The sequence below is a fragment of the Saccopteryx bilineata genome, chromosome 1 (assembly GCF_036850765.1).
Source record: "Saccopteryx bilineata isolate mSacBil1 chromosome 1, mSacBil1_pri_phased_curated, whole genome shotgun sequence".
NCBI classification, from domain to species: domain Eukaryota; kingdom Metazoa; phylum Chordata; class Mammalia; order Chiroptera; family Emballonuridae; genus Saccopteryx; species Saccopteryx bilineata.
The window spans coordinates 54,155,035-54,173,774 of record NC_089490.1 but is presented as its reverse complement, the minus strand read 5'-3'; positions in this window follow the sequence as shown (position 1 = coordinate 54,173,774).

The following is an 18,740-nucleotide window of genomic DNA, read 5'->3' as shown; positions in this document are numbered from 1 at the left end:
AGCTCGAACTCAAGCCAGCAACTTTGGGGTTTTGAACCCGGGTCCTCAGTGTCCCAGGTGGATGCTCTATCCACTGTGCCACCACTCAGTCAGGCAAGAATGAGATTTCCTATGTATTAAATATTCCAGGCTTGCCCTGTGATCAGATGTATAGTTATCATAAAAAACAAAAAAAGTAAATCTTTTTTAGCTTATATGTAGTTTGACTTTACTGTGTTACAAAACAATTAATTACACTTTGAATTTTCTTTACCTCTTTAACTTTTCCAAGTAGTTTCTCATGTTTTCTGTGGCTTAACAGAAATATGATTATTGGTTGGTGTGTTTTTTTCAACTGGTCCAATTTTAAAATTTTAAACTTGAAATGCTATGGCACAGAGCTGGAGTAGTGAATCTTCTTCTCCTGACATTTCTGACCAGTGCAGGGAGAACTATTAGCAAACAGTCCTGGCTGCCTTCCACCTTCAGGCACCCTTTCCCTGGGACAGACAGCTGGGTGCTGAGTTTGGAAGTATATATAGGATAAGTAGTTCAACTCTTTTCTTTCCCATTATTCTGGAGCATGGACATGGTCCCCAGGACAGCCTCCTCTGTACCTTTATTAGTGTAATTCCATTTTCCACCTGCAGCACTGCCATGGTTGAGAGAGTAAATTGGTTTAATTCTGGTGTTCTGGATTAGGAAAATCCATTTGTACTTGGAAATAAGTCTCATTTTCCAATATCAGCTTAATGATTGGTACTACTTAGACCCCATGTGCTTTACCCTGTTGTCTTATTTCCCAACTGGTTCAGGACCTGAGTGAGGATGAGGATGACATTTACTGGACCTCTTCAGAGACACCTCAGTGACAAATAGCAGTGTTAACTTTGTGAACTATATCTTAAGTCATATTTTTCAGCCTATAAATTTATATTGAGGGAATAGGGCTGATAGCAATAATAATGGGAACATTTAGAGTAAATGAAAAATCTTGACTGATAATATAAATACAAATGAAAATGTTATGAAAAATTTCTCTGAAAAGTAAATTCATACAACAATTCATCTTTTCTTATTGACTACTTACTGCCATTTATAACCTATATAACTAGAAGAAAAATGAAAATAAAGCCATCTTAAATTTGGTTTTACTATATCAAGAGCAGTAAATTGAAAAATAAAATATATAATTAAAAGCTTTAGCCTGACCAGGTGGTGGCACAGTAGATAGAGCATTGGCCTGGGATGCTGAGGACCCAGGTTCAAAACCCCAAGGTCGCAGGCTTGAATTAAGGCTCACCAGCTTGAGCACAGGGTTGCCGGTCTGCATGTGGAATCATAGACCTGACCCCATGGTCACTGACTTGAGCCCAAAGGTCACTGGGTTGAACCTCAAGGTTGATGGCTTGAGACCAAGGTCACTGGCTTAAGCAAGCGGTCACTTCCTCTACTGGAGCCCTCTGTTCAAGGCACTTATAAGAAAGCAATCAATGAACAACTAAGGTGCCACAATAAAGAATTGATGCTTCTCATCTCTTTTTCTTTCTGTCTCTGTCTCGCGCCCCCCATGCATGCTAATAAATAAATATAAATACTGAATGGCTAGCCCGTTGGATCAATGGATAGAGCATTGGCCCGGCATACAGATGTCCCAGTTTTGATCCCTGGTCAGGGCACACAGAGAAGCAATCATTTGCTTCAATCCCCATTTCTCTTCCCCTTCTCTCCCTCTTCCACTCCCATACCAGGTGGCTCGATTGGTTCAAGCTTCAGCCCTGTGCTCTGAGGATAGCTTGGTTGGTCTGAGCATGCCAGCCTCTGGTGCTAAAAATAGCTCAGTTAATTAAGCATCAGCCCCAGAAAGGGATTGCATGGTAGATCCCAGTCAGGGCACATGTGGGAGTCTGTCTCACTATCTCCCCTCCTCTCATTAAAAAAAAAAAAAAAGAAGAAGAAGAAAAAGAAGAACCTAAGAGAATTGATCTCTGGTGTTTTTGCCTCAGATAGGGATAACTTTAAACCAGGGGTGTAAGCTGCAGCTTGCAGGCTCATTTAGCCACTCTAATTTTTGGAAATAAAAATTTGGGCAACAAAAGCATATCCAAAGTTTACCTATTGTCTCTGGCTGGTTTCCATCTACTACAGTAAAGCAGAGTAGCTGCAGCAGAAATCATATGGCCTAAAAGGCCTAAAATATTTACTCCCTGCCCCTTTACAGAAATGGTTTGCTGATCCCTCGCCTATACTAACAAATTCAACTTTAAAACAAGAAGAGCCTGACCTGTGGTGGTGCAGTGGATAAATTGTCGACCTGGAAACACTGAGGTTGCCAGTTCAAAACCCTGGGCTTGCCTATCTAAGGCACATGTGGGAGTTGTTGCTTCCTGCTCCTTCTCTCTCTCTCTCTCTCTTCTCTCTAAAATGAATAAATAAAAAATATTTTTTAAAAAAAGAAGAAATGCTACAATGACATAAAGAATGAAATTGGGTATGTTACCTTACGATTTCTAATCTTTATAAGACGTTCTTGACACACATATTAACTAGCAATCTGAATCCTAGAAGAAAAAGGAAACTGGAATTTTTAAATCCAGATGCAGGTTAGGTCCCTGTTTTTACCATCCTTTTCTCTCCTAAGAATCAGCTTTCCCAGTCAAAAACTCATCTGTACCTGCCATCCAACTCTCCATTCTAAATACAGGGGGTCTTTGGGTTAAAACATCATTCTGTTCCTATGACAGTAATGTAACCCGAATTTTGGTGTAAGTTGAAACACACCCTAGCTTAAGTTATTTACCTATTCTAACACAGTTGTAAAATCATAATCTAGAACATAAAAACACAAACATGCCACATTACTGTGTATTCTTCTGCCACACGCAACCAAACTAGTTCACCCATGTAGTTTGTAAGTATGACGCTAATGGTGTAATACAAAACACTTTTGTCTTAATATTTTTAAGTTTTTATGAACGTGAGATTGTCATAATCTGAGGACCCCTTGTAGTTGCCTTCCCAGTAAAAGCAGACATGGTTATGCCACTGTTTCAAGGTTTTCTATTTCACACAACATTGGAAATTTTCCAAATCTAAAGCTCCCTTCTGTGGGGAATCATAATAATGTGCTCTGAATAATTTGTTGTCTGCAGTATATCAGTGTGGTAGCCAGGGTCTAAACTGTTCCAAAGAGTTGTGAAAATATAACCCAAGTCTGAGAGTACCCAAAGGAATAGACATGTTAGCTGTAGCTGTCTTCAAAAGAATCAAGAGAGATAATTTTGGTTTTATAAGGTAAGTAAGTGTGACTAATAAACTTCAGAATCTTGCACAATATTCTACTTCACACTCACAGATACCCTCATGGAGTATTTAAAGGGGAAATCTTGCCAAACTCATTGGATAATAACAAACCTTACTCATAACACAATTTTGCTATTTAGATCTCTTCTGGATCACACCAAAAAGGCATTTCCCCCAGAGGAGAATTTAGTGAGGTTGTTTATATCTATGTGTGAGACTGGATTCAGCCCAGGAATTAAACTGACTGGGTTGAGAGGCATTTTGCTTGGCCAGCGTTAGATCCCATGGCTACAAAATGATAGCGAATAACTGGAAAGCAGGGAACGACTAAAGTAATGCCAAGCCGATCAATTCCTTAGTTAATGCCATAAATTTGTTGGGTCTAATAAATCAGAAACAACACCAAACAGACACCAAGGGAGAATATGACCTACTTTATTAAGTGGGGGTGGAAGTCATATAAATTTTTACCTGGCACTGGAAAATTAATAAATAATGCTTTATTTACCGGTGACTACCAAATTACCTGTCAATTTAAAGCAGTGAATAAAAATGTACTGGGTTTCCCCATGCTCCCTTGCTGCAGTCCATTTGACTATGTTCACTTCATCTTCCCTTCTCCTTTTTCTGTTATTTGGTTTCAAGAGAAGTGTCATGAAAGAAGAGCCGCGAGGCTCAACAGAGCCAACTGCCACATATTTACATTATAGTTAACACTGAAATAAATTTTTGCTATTTACATTTTAATCTTATTAATTTGGACTGGCCTATTATAAGTGTGTGTGTGTGTGTATGTATCCACCTAAATATATATCTTATATATATAATAAATGTCATACATCACAATAATTAAATAACAGATAAAAATTATATTATCATATCAATAGATGCAGAGAAAGCTTTTGACAAAATTCAACACTCACTGGTAATAAAACTCTCAACACATTGGGAATAGAGTAAATGAAACTCAACATAATAAGGCTACATATGACAAAGTCACAGCTAACATCACACTCATTGGTGAAAGGTTGGAAGCTTTTCATCTAGGATCAAAAACAAGAGAAGGGTTCTCACTCTCACCACTTCATTCAACATCATACTAGAAGTCTTAGCCAGAGCAATCAGGAAGAAAAAAAGAAAATCCAAATTGGCAAGAGGGAAGTAAATTGTCTCTGATTGCAGAAGTCATATGTTACTGGGTATTCTTCTCAGTTCTCTTCTATACGTAACTTTAAAACTTCATCAAAGTAACTGTTAAAACTAACCCATTAAAAAAAACAACTAACCCATTAATTCAGTAAATTGCAGGTTACAAAATCAACTTATAGAAATTAGTTGCATTTCTACATACTAACAAAGAAATATATGAATAAGAAGAAAACAATCCTATTCACAATAACATCAAAAACAAAATACGTAAGAATAAATTTAACCAAAGAGGTGAAAGATCTCTGTACACTGAGAACAATAATAAATTCATAAAAAATAATTGAAAAAGACACAAATAAATTGGAAGATACTCTGTGTTTAAGGAACAAAATAATTAATATTATTAAACTGTCCATATGATTCAAAGTTATCTATAGACGTAATGGCATCCCAGATAAGATTCCAATGTCATTTTTAATTGTGCTCAATAATTGTTATTTTCTTCATAGTATATTTCTTTTACCTTCTACCTTTTTTATTTAAATGTACAAATGAGGGTAAAAAATTATTCTACTTGAAAACTAAAAAAGAATTGTCATGAGTGATCGACGTGTTCAATGTAACACTCAAGTCTAAAAAACATTTTCTATTTCTCTTTGTCTGGAAAAAAATTTTGTCATGAAAGATGCATATGAAATATTTGTAAGATACACAGTTTAAGTGGTAAACAATTTTTAGTGTATAATGCTTTACCTCTACCTAAAAGCACAAGAGATGCCAACCAGAGACATTTTTTACAGTTATTTTATAGGTCAATTTTAGTTTAACACTACATGTAAGACCTGGAAAATCACTTGTATTACTGGAACTTTAATTTTATATGTCAGATAAAAAATGAAGATAATATTTATTTTATAAGTTGTTATGGAGATTAATGAAATAAAATTAAATCAATTTGAAAATAAATACCAAATAAATGACATAATTTGGATCTTATATTCTGTTAATAACTCAAAAGCAGTTACTTTTTTCAAAAAATACAAGCAAAAATGGTATCACCTACATAATTAGTAATAAATAGACTAGACTAAGATTCTCCATAGCAACACACTGTGTCAAAAGACAAGCAGAAATGGCTATGTTATGAATGGAAGAAATTGTGACTCAAAATATTACTACTAGCCACTGTAGTCATTAGTCATAAAAGCAATGAATATTCTCAAAGCCTAAGACACTTAAAGAATTCATCATTTAAGAACATGTCTATTAAAATCTCCATCAAATAATCAAGTTAATAGAGTTCAAGACAAATTAATGTGAAGGAAAAGCTGTCATACAATGACTGGATAAATTACTGACCAATTTGAACATGTATATAAACAAGTATAGGAATTACAGATACAAAAAGTATAAATGCTCAATATTTGACAATGTATAGTGGTCAATATAAATTTTAAAAATTAAAAGAATCAAGTTATGAAGGACATTATTTTGTGTTTTCTTTTAGATCACAAGTTAATTAGTTCAGTAAATAATTTAAATATGATGTTTAAAAGATGATTTAACTTAATAGTTTTTGTTGACTTTTTCTAATCTTATAAGTATCTTTAAAGAAATAATTATTTTAGTGAGAAAATATTTCTAGGAGTTCAGCATTTCTTTGAATTTTACTTTGAATTTTTTATTTTGTATAACTAAATTTAAAATGTTTTATTTTAAAGTATCAAGATTAAATATGATTGCACTTTAGGCATTTTTATAAAAATCCTATTTCAATCTTAGTGCCTTTTCTTTTTTTTTAATAAATTTTTATTAATGGTAATGGGATGACATTAATAAATCAGGGTACATATATTCAAAGAAAACATGTCTAGGTTATTTTGTCATCAAATTATGTTGCAAACCCCTCGCCCAAAGTCAGATTGTCCTCCGTCACCCTCCATCTAGTTCTCTGTGCCCCTCCCCCTCCCCCTAACTCTCTCCCTCCCTCCCTCCCATGTCCTCCCTCCCCCCCCCACCCTTGGTAACCACCACACTCTTGTCCATGTCTCTTAGTCTCATTTTTATGTTCCACCAATGTATGGAATCATGTAGTACTTGTTTTTTTCTGATTTACTTATTTCACTCCTTATAATGTTATCAAGATCCCACCATTTTGCTGTAAATGATCTGATGTCATCATTTCTTATGGCTGAGTAGTATTCCATAGTGTATATGTGCCACATCTTCTTTATCCAGTCTTCTATTGAAGGGCTTTTTGGTTGTTTCCATGTCTTGGCCACTGTGAACAGTGCTGCAATGAACATGGGGCTACATGTGTCTTCACGTATCAATGTTTCTGAGGTTTTGGGGTATATACCCAGTAGAGGGATTGCTGGGTCATAAGGTAGTTCTATTTGCAGTTTTTTGAGGAACCACCATACTTTCCTCCATAATGGTTGTACTACTTTACAGTCCCACCAACAGTGAATGAGGGTTCCTTTTTCTCCACAGCCTCTCCAACATTTGCTATTACCCGACTTGTTGATAATAGCTAATCTAACAGGAGTGAGGTGGTATCTCATTGTAGTTTTGATTTGCATTTCTCTAATAACTAATGAAGCTGAGCATCTTTTCATATATCTGTTGGCCATTTGTATCTCTTCCTGGGAGAAGTGTCTGTTCATGTCCTCTTCCCATTTTTTTATTGGATTGCTTGTTTGTTTGTTGTTGAGTTTTATGAGTTCTTTGTAAATTTTGGATATTAGGCCCTTATCTGAGCTGTCGTTTGAAAATATCAGTTCCCATATAGTTGGCTGTCTGTTTATTTTGATATCAGTTTCTCTTGCTGAGCAAAAACTTTTAATTCTGATGTAGTCCCATTCATTTATCTTTGCCTTCACTTCTCTTGCCATTGGAGTCAAGTTCATAAAATGTTCTTTAAAACCCAGGTCCATGATTTTAGTACCTATGTCTTCTTCTATGTACTTTATTGTTTCAGGTCTTATATTTAGGTCTTTGATCCATTTTGAATTAATTTTAGTACACGGGGACAGGCTGTAGTCGAGTTTCATTCTTTTGCATGTGGCTTTCCAGTTTTCCCAACACCATTTGTTGAAGAGGCTTTCTTTTCTCCATTGTGTGTTGTTGGCCCCTTTATCAAAGATTATTTGACCATATATATGTGGTTTTATTTCTGGGCTTTCTATTCTGTTCCATTGGTCTGAGTGTCTATTTTTCTGCCAATACCATGCTGTTTTGATTATCGTGGCCCTATAATATAGTTTAAAGTCAGGTATTGTAATGCCCCCAGCTTCATTCTTTTTCCTTAGGATTGTTTTGGCTATTCGGGGTTTTTTATAGTTCCATATAAATCTGATGATTTTTTATTCCATTTCTTTAAAAAATCTCATAGGGATTTTGATGGGAATTGCATTAAATTTGTATATTGCTTTGGGTAATATGGCCATTTTGATTATATTTATTCTTCCTATCCAGGAACAAGGAATATTTTTCCATCTCATTGTATCTTTTTCGATTTCCCTTAACAATGCTTTGTAATTTTCATTATATAGGTCCTTTATGTTCTTTGTTATGTTTATTCCTAGGTATTTTATTTTTTTTGTTGCAATCGTGAAGGGGATTATTTTTTTGAGTTCGTTTTCTAATATTTCATTGTTGGCATATAGAAAGGCTATGGACTTTTGTATGTTAATTTTGTATCCTGCGATCTTACTGTATTGGTTTATTGTTTCTAATAATCTTTTTGTGGAGTCCTTCGGGTTTTCGATGTATAGGATCATATCATCAGCAAAAAGTGATAGCTTTACTTCTTCTTTTCCGATATGGATGCCTTTTATTTCTTTGTCTTGTCTGATTGCTCTGGCCAGAACTTCTAGCACCACGTTGAATAAGAGTGGAGAGAGTGGACAACCCTGTCTTGTTCCTGATTTAAGGTAGAAAGTCCTCAGTTTTATGCCGTTTAATAGGATGTTGGCTGATGGTTTATGATATATGGCCTTTATCATGTTGAGATATTTTCCTTCTATACCCATTTTGTTGAGAGTCTTAAACATAAAATTGTGTTGTATTTTATCAAAAGCCTTTTCTGCATCTATTGATAAGATCATGTGGTTTTTGTTCTTTGTTTTGTTGATATGGTGTATTACGTTAACCGTTTTGCGTATGTTGAACCATCCTTGAGATTCTGGGATGAATCCCACTTGATCATGATGTATTATTTTTTTAATATGTTGTTGTATTCGGTTTGCCAGTATTTTGTTTAGTATTTTAGCATCTGTATTCATTAGAGATATTGGTCTGTAGTTTTCTTTCTTTGTGCCATCCTTGCCAGGTTTTGGTATGAGGGTTATGTTGGCCTCATAAAATGTGTTTGGAAGTATTGCTTCTTCTTCAAGTTTTTGGAAGACTTTGAGTAGAATAGGAACCAAGTCTTCTTTCAATGTTTGATAGAATTCACTAGTATAACCGTCTGGGCCTGGACTTTTATTTTTGGGGAGATTTTTAATAGTTTTTTCTATTTCCTCCCTGCTGATTGGTCTGTTTAGGCTTTCTGCTTCTTCATGACTCAGTCTAGGAAGGTTGTATTGTTCTAGGAATTTATCCATTTCTTCTAGATTGTTGTATTTGGTGGCATATAATTTTTCATAGTATTCTACAATAATTCTTTGTATATCTATGATGTCTGTGGTGATCTCTCCTCTTTCATTTTGGATTTTATTTATTTGAGTCCTGTGTCTTTTTTCCTTGGTGAGTCTTGCCAAGGGCTTGTCAATTTTGTTGATCTTTTCAAAGAACCAGCTCCTTGTTTTATTGATTTTTTCTATAGTTTTTCTGTTCTCTATTTCATTTATTTCTGCTCTGATTTTTATTATCTCCTTTCTTCGGCTGGTTTTGGGTTGTCTTTGTTCTTCTTTTTCTAGTACCTTAAGGTGTGAAGTTAAGTGGTTTACTTCGGCTCTCTCTTGTTTGTTCATATCGGCCTGAAGTGATATGAACTTTCCTCTTATTACTGCTTTTGCTGCATCCCAGAGATTCTGATATGTCGTATTTTCATTTTCATTTGTCTGTATATATCTTTTGATTTCTGCGCTTATTTCTTCTTTGATCCATTCATTTTTTAGAAGTATGTTGTTTAGTTTCCACATTTTTGTGGGGTTTTCCCCCTCTTTTTTGCAGTTGAATTCTAGTTTCAAGGCTTTATGATCAGAAAATATGCTTGGTACAATTTCAATTTTTCTAAATTTGCTGATATTGTCTTTGTGGCCCAACATATGGTCAATTCTCGAGAATGTTCCATGTACACTAGAGAAAAATGTATACTCTGTTGCTTTGGGATGAAGTGTCCTGTAGATGTCTATCATATCCAGGTGTTCTAGTATTTCGTTTAAGGCCACTATATCTTTATTGATTCTCTGTTTGGATGACCGATCTAGAGCCGTCAGCGGTGTATTGAGGTCTCCAAGTATGATTGTATTTTTGTTAGTTTTTGTTTTAAGGTCAATAAGTAGCTGTCTTATATATTTTGGTGCTCCTTGGTTTGGTGCATATATATTAAGGATTGTTATGTCTTCTTGATTCAACTTCCCCTTAATCATTATGAAATGACCATTTTTGTCTCTGAGTACTTTTTCTGTCTTGTAGTCAGCATTATTAGATATGAGTATTGCTACGCCTGCTTTTTTTGGGTGTTGTTTGCTTGGAGTATTGTTTTCCAGCCTTTCACTTTGAATTTGTTTTTATCCTTGTTGCTTAGATGTGTTTCTTGTAGGCAGCATATAGTTGGATTTTCTTTTTTAATCCATTCTGCTACTCTGTGTCTTTTTATTGGTAAGTTTAGTCCATTTACATTTAGTGTAATTATTGACACTTGTGGGTTCCCTACTGCCATTTTATAAATTGCTTTCTGTTAGTTTTGTATCTTGTTTGATTCTTCTTTTTTGTTTTTCTATCATTTGTTTTTGTTTGTTTGTGTTCCATACTTCTTTCCTCTGTTGCTACCTTTTTTAAGTCAAGTGTTTTTGTGGTGGTTTTTTCAAGGGTGGTTACCATTAAGTAATGAAAAGGGTACCTACCATATTCATTGTAGTACCCTATCTTATAAGTATTTCTGCACTTCATCATCCTTTGCTACTGTTAATCTCCACCCTCTCCCCCCTTTTTTTCCTTTGTTGTCACAGTTTAAGTTTGGTTTTATTGTGTTCTTGGTGGAGCTGTTACTTGTGGTGTTGTTTTCTTTTGTTCTTTGAATCTGGTTGGAAAACCCCCTTTAGTATTTCCTGGAGTGGGGGCTTTCTGTTGATAAATTTTCTCATCTTTTCTGTATTTGTGAATGTTTTTATATCTCCGTCATACTTGAAGGATAGCTTTGATGGGTACAGTATTCTTGGCTGAAAGTTCCTCTCTTTCAGGGCTTTAAATATTGGGGTCCACTCTCTTCTAGCTTGTAGAGTTTCTGCTGAGAAATCTGATGATAATCTAATAGGCCTTCCTTTATATGTTGTACTCTTCTTTTCCCTGGCTGCCTTGAGAATTTTTTCTTTGTCATTGGTTTGTGTCATCTTTATTATGATGTGCCTTGGAGTGGGTTTGTTGGGGTTAAGAAAACTTGGTGTTCTGCTTGCTTCTTGAACTTGAGGCTTTAGTTCCTTCCACAGGCTTGGGAAGTTCTCGTCTATTATTTGTTTGAGTATATTCTCCATTCCATTTTCTTTCTCTTCTCCCTCTGATATACCTATTATTCTTATGTTATTCTTTCTGATGGAGTCAGACAATTCCTGTAGGGCTTTCTCGTTTTTTATTATTTTTGAGTCTCTTTCTTCTTCTCTCTGTTGTGCCTCAAGTTGTTTGTCTTCTATTTCACTAATCCTATCTTCAATCTGGGCTGTTCTGTTAGCTAAGCTTGTTACCTCGTTTTTCAGCTCGTGAATTGAGTTTTTCATTTCTGTTTGGTTTGTTTTTATAGTTTCAATTTCCTTGGTAATATATTCTTTGTGTTCATTGAGTTGTTTTCTGATCTCCCTATATTGCCTTTCTGTGTTTTCTTGTATATCTCTGAGTATTTTTAAGATTTCTATTTTAAATTCTCTGTCATTTAGCTCCAAGGCTTCCAATATGTTAAGTCTTTTCTCCATAGATTTTTCCACATCTATTTGTGTTACCTCTCTTTCTTTTGTATCCATAATATTCGATTTCCTCTTTCTTATCAGCATCTGAGGGTGGTCTTATTGATAGCACTAATTAGAATTAATAAAGAGTAAAAAGTAAAAAAAAAAAAAAAAGGTAAAACACCCCACTAAAAAAAAACAGTAATAATTTATTATTTCCCCCTTTTTTCTCTCTTCTCTTTCCCTCCTCTCCCCTCCTCAGGGAAATATCATGCCTATAATGGAGGGCCTGATTTGGGGTGAAGAGTTCAAGGGGCAAAAAAAAAGGGAGTAGGGACCTACTAAATGCAAAAAAAAAAAAAAACAAAAAAAAAAAAAGGAAGAAAATCTTAGACAAGCATAAGATGATTTGCTTGTATGTGATGGTCAACTAAGAGATATAATGAGAGGGATAAGAGGGAACCAGAAAAAAGGATCAAAAAAGAATAATAAAGAAGAAAAAATAAAAATAATAAGTAAAAATCTGTTGTATTAAGTGGAGCGAAGACTAAATACAATGAAGACCTTGGGTTGGGAGGACCCAAAATGCCACAAAAATAAACAAACAAGAAAAAAAAAATAAAAACAAAAGCAAAAAAGAGAAATAAAGCCAAAAAAAAGCCTTGAGTCCCAAATTAACTAATTTGTTCGTGATTGAGGATTATATGGGAGGAAAGTAAAATGAGAAAAGAAAAAACGAATAGAAAGGAAAAAATAAGCAAAAGAGAAAAACGAAGGAAGAAATAAAATAGGAAAAGAAAAAAACAACAAGACAAAAAAAAAAAAGAGGAGAGAGTGAGAGTTAAGTGTTTTGGAGTATAACCTTAAAGGAGGGTGAGGATGAAGAAGAAAAATAAAATGCAACACTCATGGGTAGTGTAGTTCAAGAAAGGGGAAGCATAAGATGGGCAGAGAATAGAAAGACCGAGGTGGAGGAAGTAAAGGCAAAAAGATAGAAGAAACAAACAACAATAACAACAACAACAAAAAAATAGTGGATCAAGTTGTAAAGTCTGTGGGTTTTTCTTGATTTTGAGAGGTTAACTTCTTCCTTTTTCTTTTCTCTCCCTCTTCCTGGTCGGTGACTCTGTACCCCAGGCTCTGCCCCTGTGTCACTCTTAGGTAGGGATTTGCAGTTGATGGGATTCTATGGCAATGTCATATAATTGGCTTTAGTCTTGCTGGAAGTAAAGGCTTGTTGGCGTTTGCAGGGTCCAACGATGAGAGAGTTTGCTTTCCTGGATTCTCTCTCATAGTCCCCCCTTTCTGAATTAGCAGCCTGGTGATCCAGCTATAAGGCTGCAACTGCTTCTGCCTGGGGAGTAAGAGGCTCAAAGAGCTGGGAAATCCCCACTCTATCCCCACTCAGTGCAAGGCTTTGGGAAAGGCTCTGACAGTCTGGGCTTCCAGTGTAATCAGGCGGGGGTGGGAGTCAATTGTTGTCAAGGTGACTGTTCAGCGCCTATCATTTAGTTGGACCTCTCAACCCAGGCTTTCCACACTTTGTAGCCTGTTTTTGCAGGGAAGAAGAGGCACTAGTCTCTGCTTAGGACTAGTGTAGTATAGACCTTATTATCTGCCAAGTCCTTCTTGTTAGCGTTTATCCCTGAATATGGAGGCTCTATCAATCAGAAGTTGCCCCCGCCCCTTTAGCGAGAGGCACTAAAAAATATCACGCCTCTTGTCTTGGATCGCTGAACTGAGAGAGATCTTATCAATTAGAACCGAGGGTGCGCAGATTTCATGGGTTAAGCTAATTTCAGTGATTGGGTCGCAGCTGTGCTTCCGAAGGTATTTTAGGCTGCCTGCGCGCGTCCCTCCCCCAACGCTTGATTGTTAGCTTGAATGGCTGGGTGAGGTGCCCTGCCCACGGAGAGAATCTCCCAAGCCTCTCCCGCTCGCCCCGCCGTTGGCGGCTGGACCGCACCAGGCGCAGGATAATGGAGCCCCCTGGGTATGCGGGCCAGCAGGGCACCCTGGGCGCGTGGAATGCCCAAGGCACGCGCGCGAATGGGGCGCTCCGGGCACCGGTGGCCGGTGAGAACGTCAGCGGTGCTCAACCGGACCGGGCGCGCGCGCGGCTGCTCGTGGTGGCTCGCGGTGGTGGCTCGTGGCGGCCGCTCGCGGCGGCGGTTCGCGGCGGCGGCTCGCGGGGGCAGCTCGCGGGGGCTCGCGGTTCCCAAGTATATGGGCTGACTCACCACAGGCGCATTTCCTTGCGGTTTGAAAGAACGTCCCTGTGGTAGCTTCCTCCACACCCTCGTCTCTCAGATTCAAGTGATAACAGTCCTTTCGCTATCAGTTTGTGTGGAACTCCGGAATGCTCCGAGGATAAATTTTTCTGTTTCTAGTTGATAAATTTGTTGTGATTTAGGGGAGAGCTGTCGGATGCGCTGCTCACGGCGCCATTTCCGTGACGTCACTCCCCTTTTCTTAATAACGTGACAAAAGCAAATTTTTTACTTTTTCAGTTCTATTTCCAGTTGGAAGTGAAACTGTAAGACAGTTCTAGCCCATGAGCCTTAAGCAGAAATATGCTAGAGGTAACAATTTTCTGGAACATTTTTTGCTTCCTTGATAATAAAGAAAAACCATAAGGTAACAAAAGGGATGTATTAATAATAATACAGCAAAAGATATAAGAAGTTTTCATTTCATCACTGAGGTTCTTTTTATACCACCTCTAACATCTTGTAATGAGGAAAAAAAGAAAACTTTATCTGCCTAAGTCACTATTGATTTAGTTTTTAGTAGCTTGCAGGTGAAAGCAGCCTTAATTTATCTACTACCCAACCATGTAAAACAATAAGTATGCAAACATAGATAGATATGAAGTATGATATACTATTAATTATATATTGTATCTGGGTAATGAAATTCAGAGTGTATTTTTCCTTTTTGTACTTTGATGAATTGCTTAAATATTTCAAAATGAGACTATATCAGTTTTCTAAAGTGGTTATTGTCTTAAAGTGTTTAAATTGTTTTTGAGCCTTGAAAGAGTTGTTAATACAGAACATATACAATATTTCTTAATATTTGATGAAAAGTGATTTGGGAGACAATATTTTCATACCACTATTTGTAATGATGAAAAAAGTATTGTGCATGCTTAATTCAATTGAGTGAACAAAACCACGATTGTGTTAGTTTTAAAAAAGATATGGTCAATGTCACCTTTCCCTTATATAACTATTGTTGATCAGTAGTATAATAATTTTTAGCAATAACTTTAAACTGATAACATAAAGTAGGATTTCCTTGACTTTTATCTTAATTTGATCACAGATATGAACATTTTTACACTATTTATATGGACAGGTATAATAAAACAAATACACGGTATAAAATGTTCTAGAGAAATGCTTAACATATTTAAAAGAACATCTGAATCTCAGGAATTTTAGAGGGGTGCATATATTTAGTAACAATGAATATGAATTATCTATACTATATGAGAAGAATGTAGCTTTCAATCAATATGTTTTTGACTTAGCTCATGTTAAAGTAAATGTAACTATGTATTCTTCTATTCTATAATTAAATAAAGCTATCTCTTCACATTGGCCTAAATTAAAGAGGGTTTATAATAAATGACATATTAAACTCAGAATTTTTAGGATCATATAACTACATCAACTTCAGACACTGAAATATTTAATGCTAATTTTTGGTTTGGTTGAATTTTGCCTATTTCATTATAATCTATTTTATGTTTAACAAAAAATAGTTTAGTTTTATTATTTATGAACATATTAGTGGAGTAAAAATAGCTTAGAAAGTCAGAATACTGAAGAGAAAATGGCGATTGAGTAGGCAGACATTACAACCCCCACTTCCCAGAACCAAAGTGTATTACAACTTAACTTAGAAACAATCATCTTGAAAAACCAATGTTGGACTTACCTAAGAGGACTCTATAGCCAAGCATCACTGAAGAAACCACACTGAGCTGGTAGGAAGGGCGGAGACGTGGAAAGGGAAGCCCTGCTCCCAGAAGCAAGAGGCACCCAAGAGGGTCTCAGAGAGTTGTGGGTCCTCAGTCCCAGGACTGGAACCTTAGCCTGGAGTCCTAGAGACTATAGAGGAGGCATATGGACAGTATTTAGCTGAAAGAAGAGCCGGGTTACTATTTGCAAGAGGGAGACAGAACTCTCAGACCCAAGCTCCATCTTAAAGGGACCACACAAAAAAAACCTCATTTACAGCCACTTATTCAAGGCTCTGGGAGAGGGGTGCACCAAGAGGACTGGAGTTGCAAGAGGAGAGTGTAGTCCCTGGGGTACAGGGAGAGGCAGTGGGGGACAGTCACCCTGACCGCTGTACTGAGTCACTTCCTAAACCTAACTTGGCCATTTTTCCTGGGAGAACCAACGCCAGCAAAGGGAAGCAATTACCCTGCCCACCAGAGGCTCTCCTGCTTCAGTCAGTGCAGGGGGTTGTTTAGAAGCAGGGGACGCATCAGGGACACAGGTTTTGAGTGCTGAGCTTGGGGTTACACCACTCCCCCAAACTTCTGAGTACCAACCAAAGGGCAGGAGGACCTGGCTGCAATGCTGGCAGTGGTGCTCCACCCACATGGTGGCAGGGAGCAGAGACTGGTAAGGCATCCCATGTGGTGGGGGCAGTGGGGAGCAGAGCCCTGTGGCCTGCATGGTGAAGGCAGAGCCTGAGGAGGTGTCCTACAAACCTGCCAGTGGCAGAGCCCCACAGAGAAAGGCATCCACACATGGGGGGAGCCCAGAGGGGGCGAAGCATCCCAGTAGGGGGCGGAGCCCAGCGAGGTTCCCACTTGCTCACAGGGCAGCTTAAGCAATGGCCTGCGAGCCCACACATCCAGCAGTGCCAGTACCCAAATCCCAGAGGAGGTGGTGCTGGTGGCGGGCCAGTGGGTAAAGCATAGCTCAGAAATAGAGAGGCCAAATATACTGGCCAAGAGTAGATAAAATCCAGCCTAGCAGTGAAGCTGATATTTACAACAACATCAGGTCCAGTAGAGGCAGCCACATTCTAGGTCATCTGCAGCTCCAAGAAGGTTGCTAAGGGCCAGTCATAAGCTGTGACCCCAACTGGTCTGCATCAGGTTTTGGTCAGGGAGGTCCAGGGCTGGTATGTCCAGTGGACAGATATGGAGATCATCAGTTTAGGACCTAAAAATCCTAGTTAGAGTGGTATCTTAAGGAGAGGGCTCATCACACCTGACCAAGATAATGCATAGAAAATGCTGACACAAATAGCAAAAAGAGCAGTAGCAACAGACAAGTAGCCCACAGCAGATTACAAGCAATAGCTAAGGCCAACCCAAGATCTAGAAACAACACAACTGAAAGCTAGAAGCAAATAAAACCAACCCTATACTCAGCTCGCTACACAAACAGCACATGCAAAGAAGCAGTATACAGACAAAATGAGAAGACAGAGAAATGCAATCCAAATGAATCAACAAGAGAAATCTCCAGAAAAAAACTGAATGACATGGAAATAACCAAGATACTGCATGCAGAGTTTAGAATAATAATTGTTCGGATGCTGAAGAATCTTAGAGGAACAATAGATGGACATAATGAGCACCTAAATAAAGAGATAGCAAGCATCAAAAAGGACATTGAAATAATAAAAATGAATCAGACAGAAATGACAAATACAATATCAGAAATGAAGACTATAGTGGAAGGAATTAAGAGCAGGATGGGTGAAGTAGAGGATGGAATCAGCAATTTAGAGGACAATATAAATAAAAGCATGGAAGCAGGACAGCAAAAAAAAAAAGAGGATCAATAAATCTGAGGAAACTCTAAGAGAGCTCTGTGACAACATGAAGAGAAACATCTGCATAACATGGGTTCCTGAAGGAGAAGAGAAAGCATAAGGTGTAGAGATCCCAATTGAAGAAATCATAGCTGAAAACTTCCCTAAGTTGATGCAGCATAAAGTCACTCAAGTTCAAGAAGCACAGAGAATCCCATTAAAGAGAACTGCAAAGAGACTAAAATATCAAAGCTAAGAGATAAAAAAAAATAGTAAAAGTTGCAAGACAAGTGCACAAAGGAGCCCCCATAAAGATGACATCCACTTTTTAACAGAAACACTTGAGGTGAGAAGGGAATGGCAAGAAATATTCAAAGTAATGCAAAACAAGAGCCTACAATTAAGACTTCTTTATCCAGCAAAGCTATCATTTAAAATTGAAGGAGAAATCAAAAACTTCCCAGACAAAAAAAAAAAAAAGTCAAGGAATTTATTACAAACAAACCAGTGCTGCAAGAAATGTTAAGGGGCCTGTTATAAACAGAACAAAGGGAGAAAATATCTAGTAAAAGAGGAATGCAGATTTAAGGAATAAAATGGCAATAAACAACTACATATCAACAATAACCTTAAATATAAATGGATTAAATGCTCCAATTAAAGGACATAGGGATAACTGTGTTGATAATAAAACAGAACCTGTACATAAGCTCTCTACAAGAGACCCACCTCAAAACAAAAGATACTCATAAATTAAAAGTACAGGGATGAAAAAAATGTTTCATGCAAATGGAAATGAAAAAAAAAAGCTGGAGTAACAATAAGTACATTTGAAAAAATAGACTTTAAAAGAAAGGCTATAGTAAGGAATAAAGAGGGTCACTACATAATGATAAAGGGAGTAATCTAACAGGACAATATAGCCATTATAAATATCTATGCACCTAATATAAAAGCACATAAATATATAAAGCAGATTTGGATGGACATAAAGGGCAAGATCAACAGCAATACTATAATAATAGAGAGTTTCAGTACTCCACTAACATCAATGGATAGATTGTGAAGAAAGAAAATTAACAAAGAAATAGCAGCCTTAAGAACACACTAGATCAACTGGATTTAATACATATCTTCAGAACCTTTCAGCCTAAAGCAGAAGAATATACATTCATTTAAAGTGTTCATGGTACATTCTCTAAGACAGACCACATATTAGAACACAAGACAAATCTCAATGAATTTAAGAAGATTGAAATAATATCAAGCATCTTCTCTGATCACATGGCATAAAACTAGAAATCAACTACAATACAAAAACTAAAAAAATATTCAAACGCTTGGAAACTATTATAAATAGCATGTTGTTAAATAACAAATAGGTCAACAATGAGATCAAGGAAGAAATAAAAAACT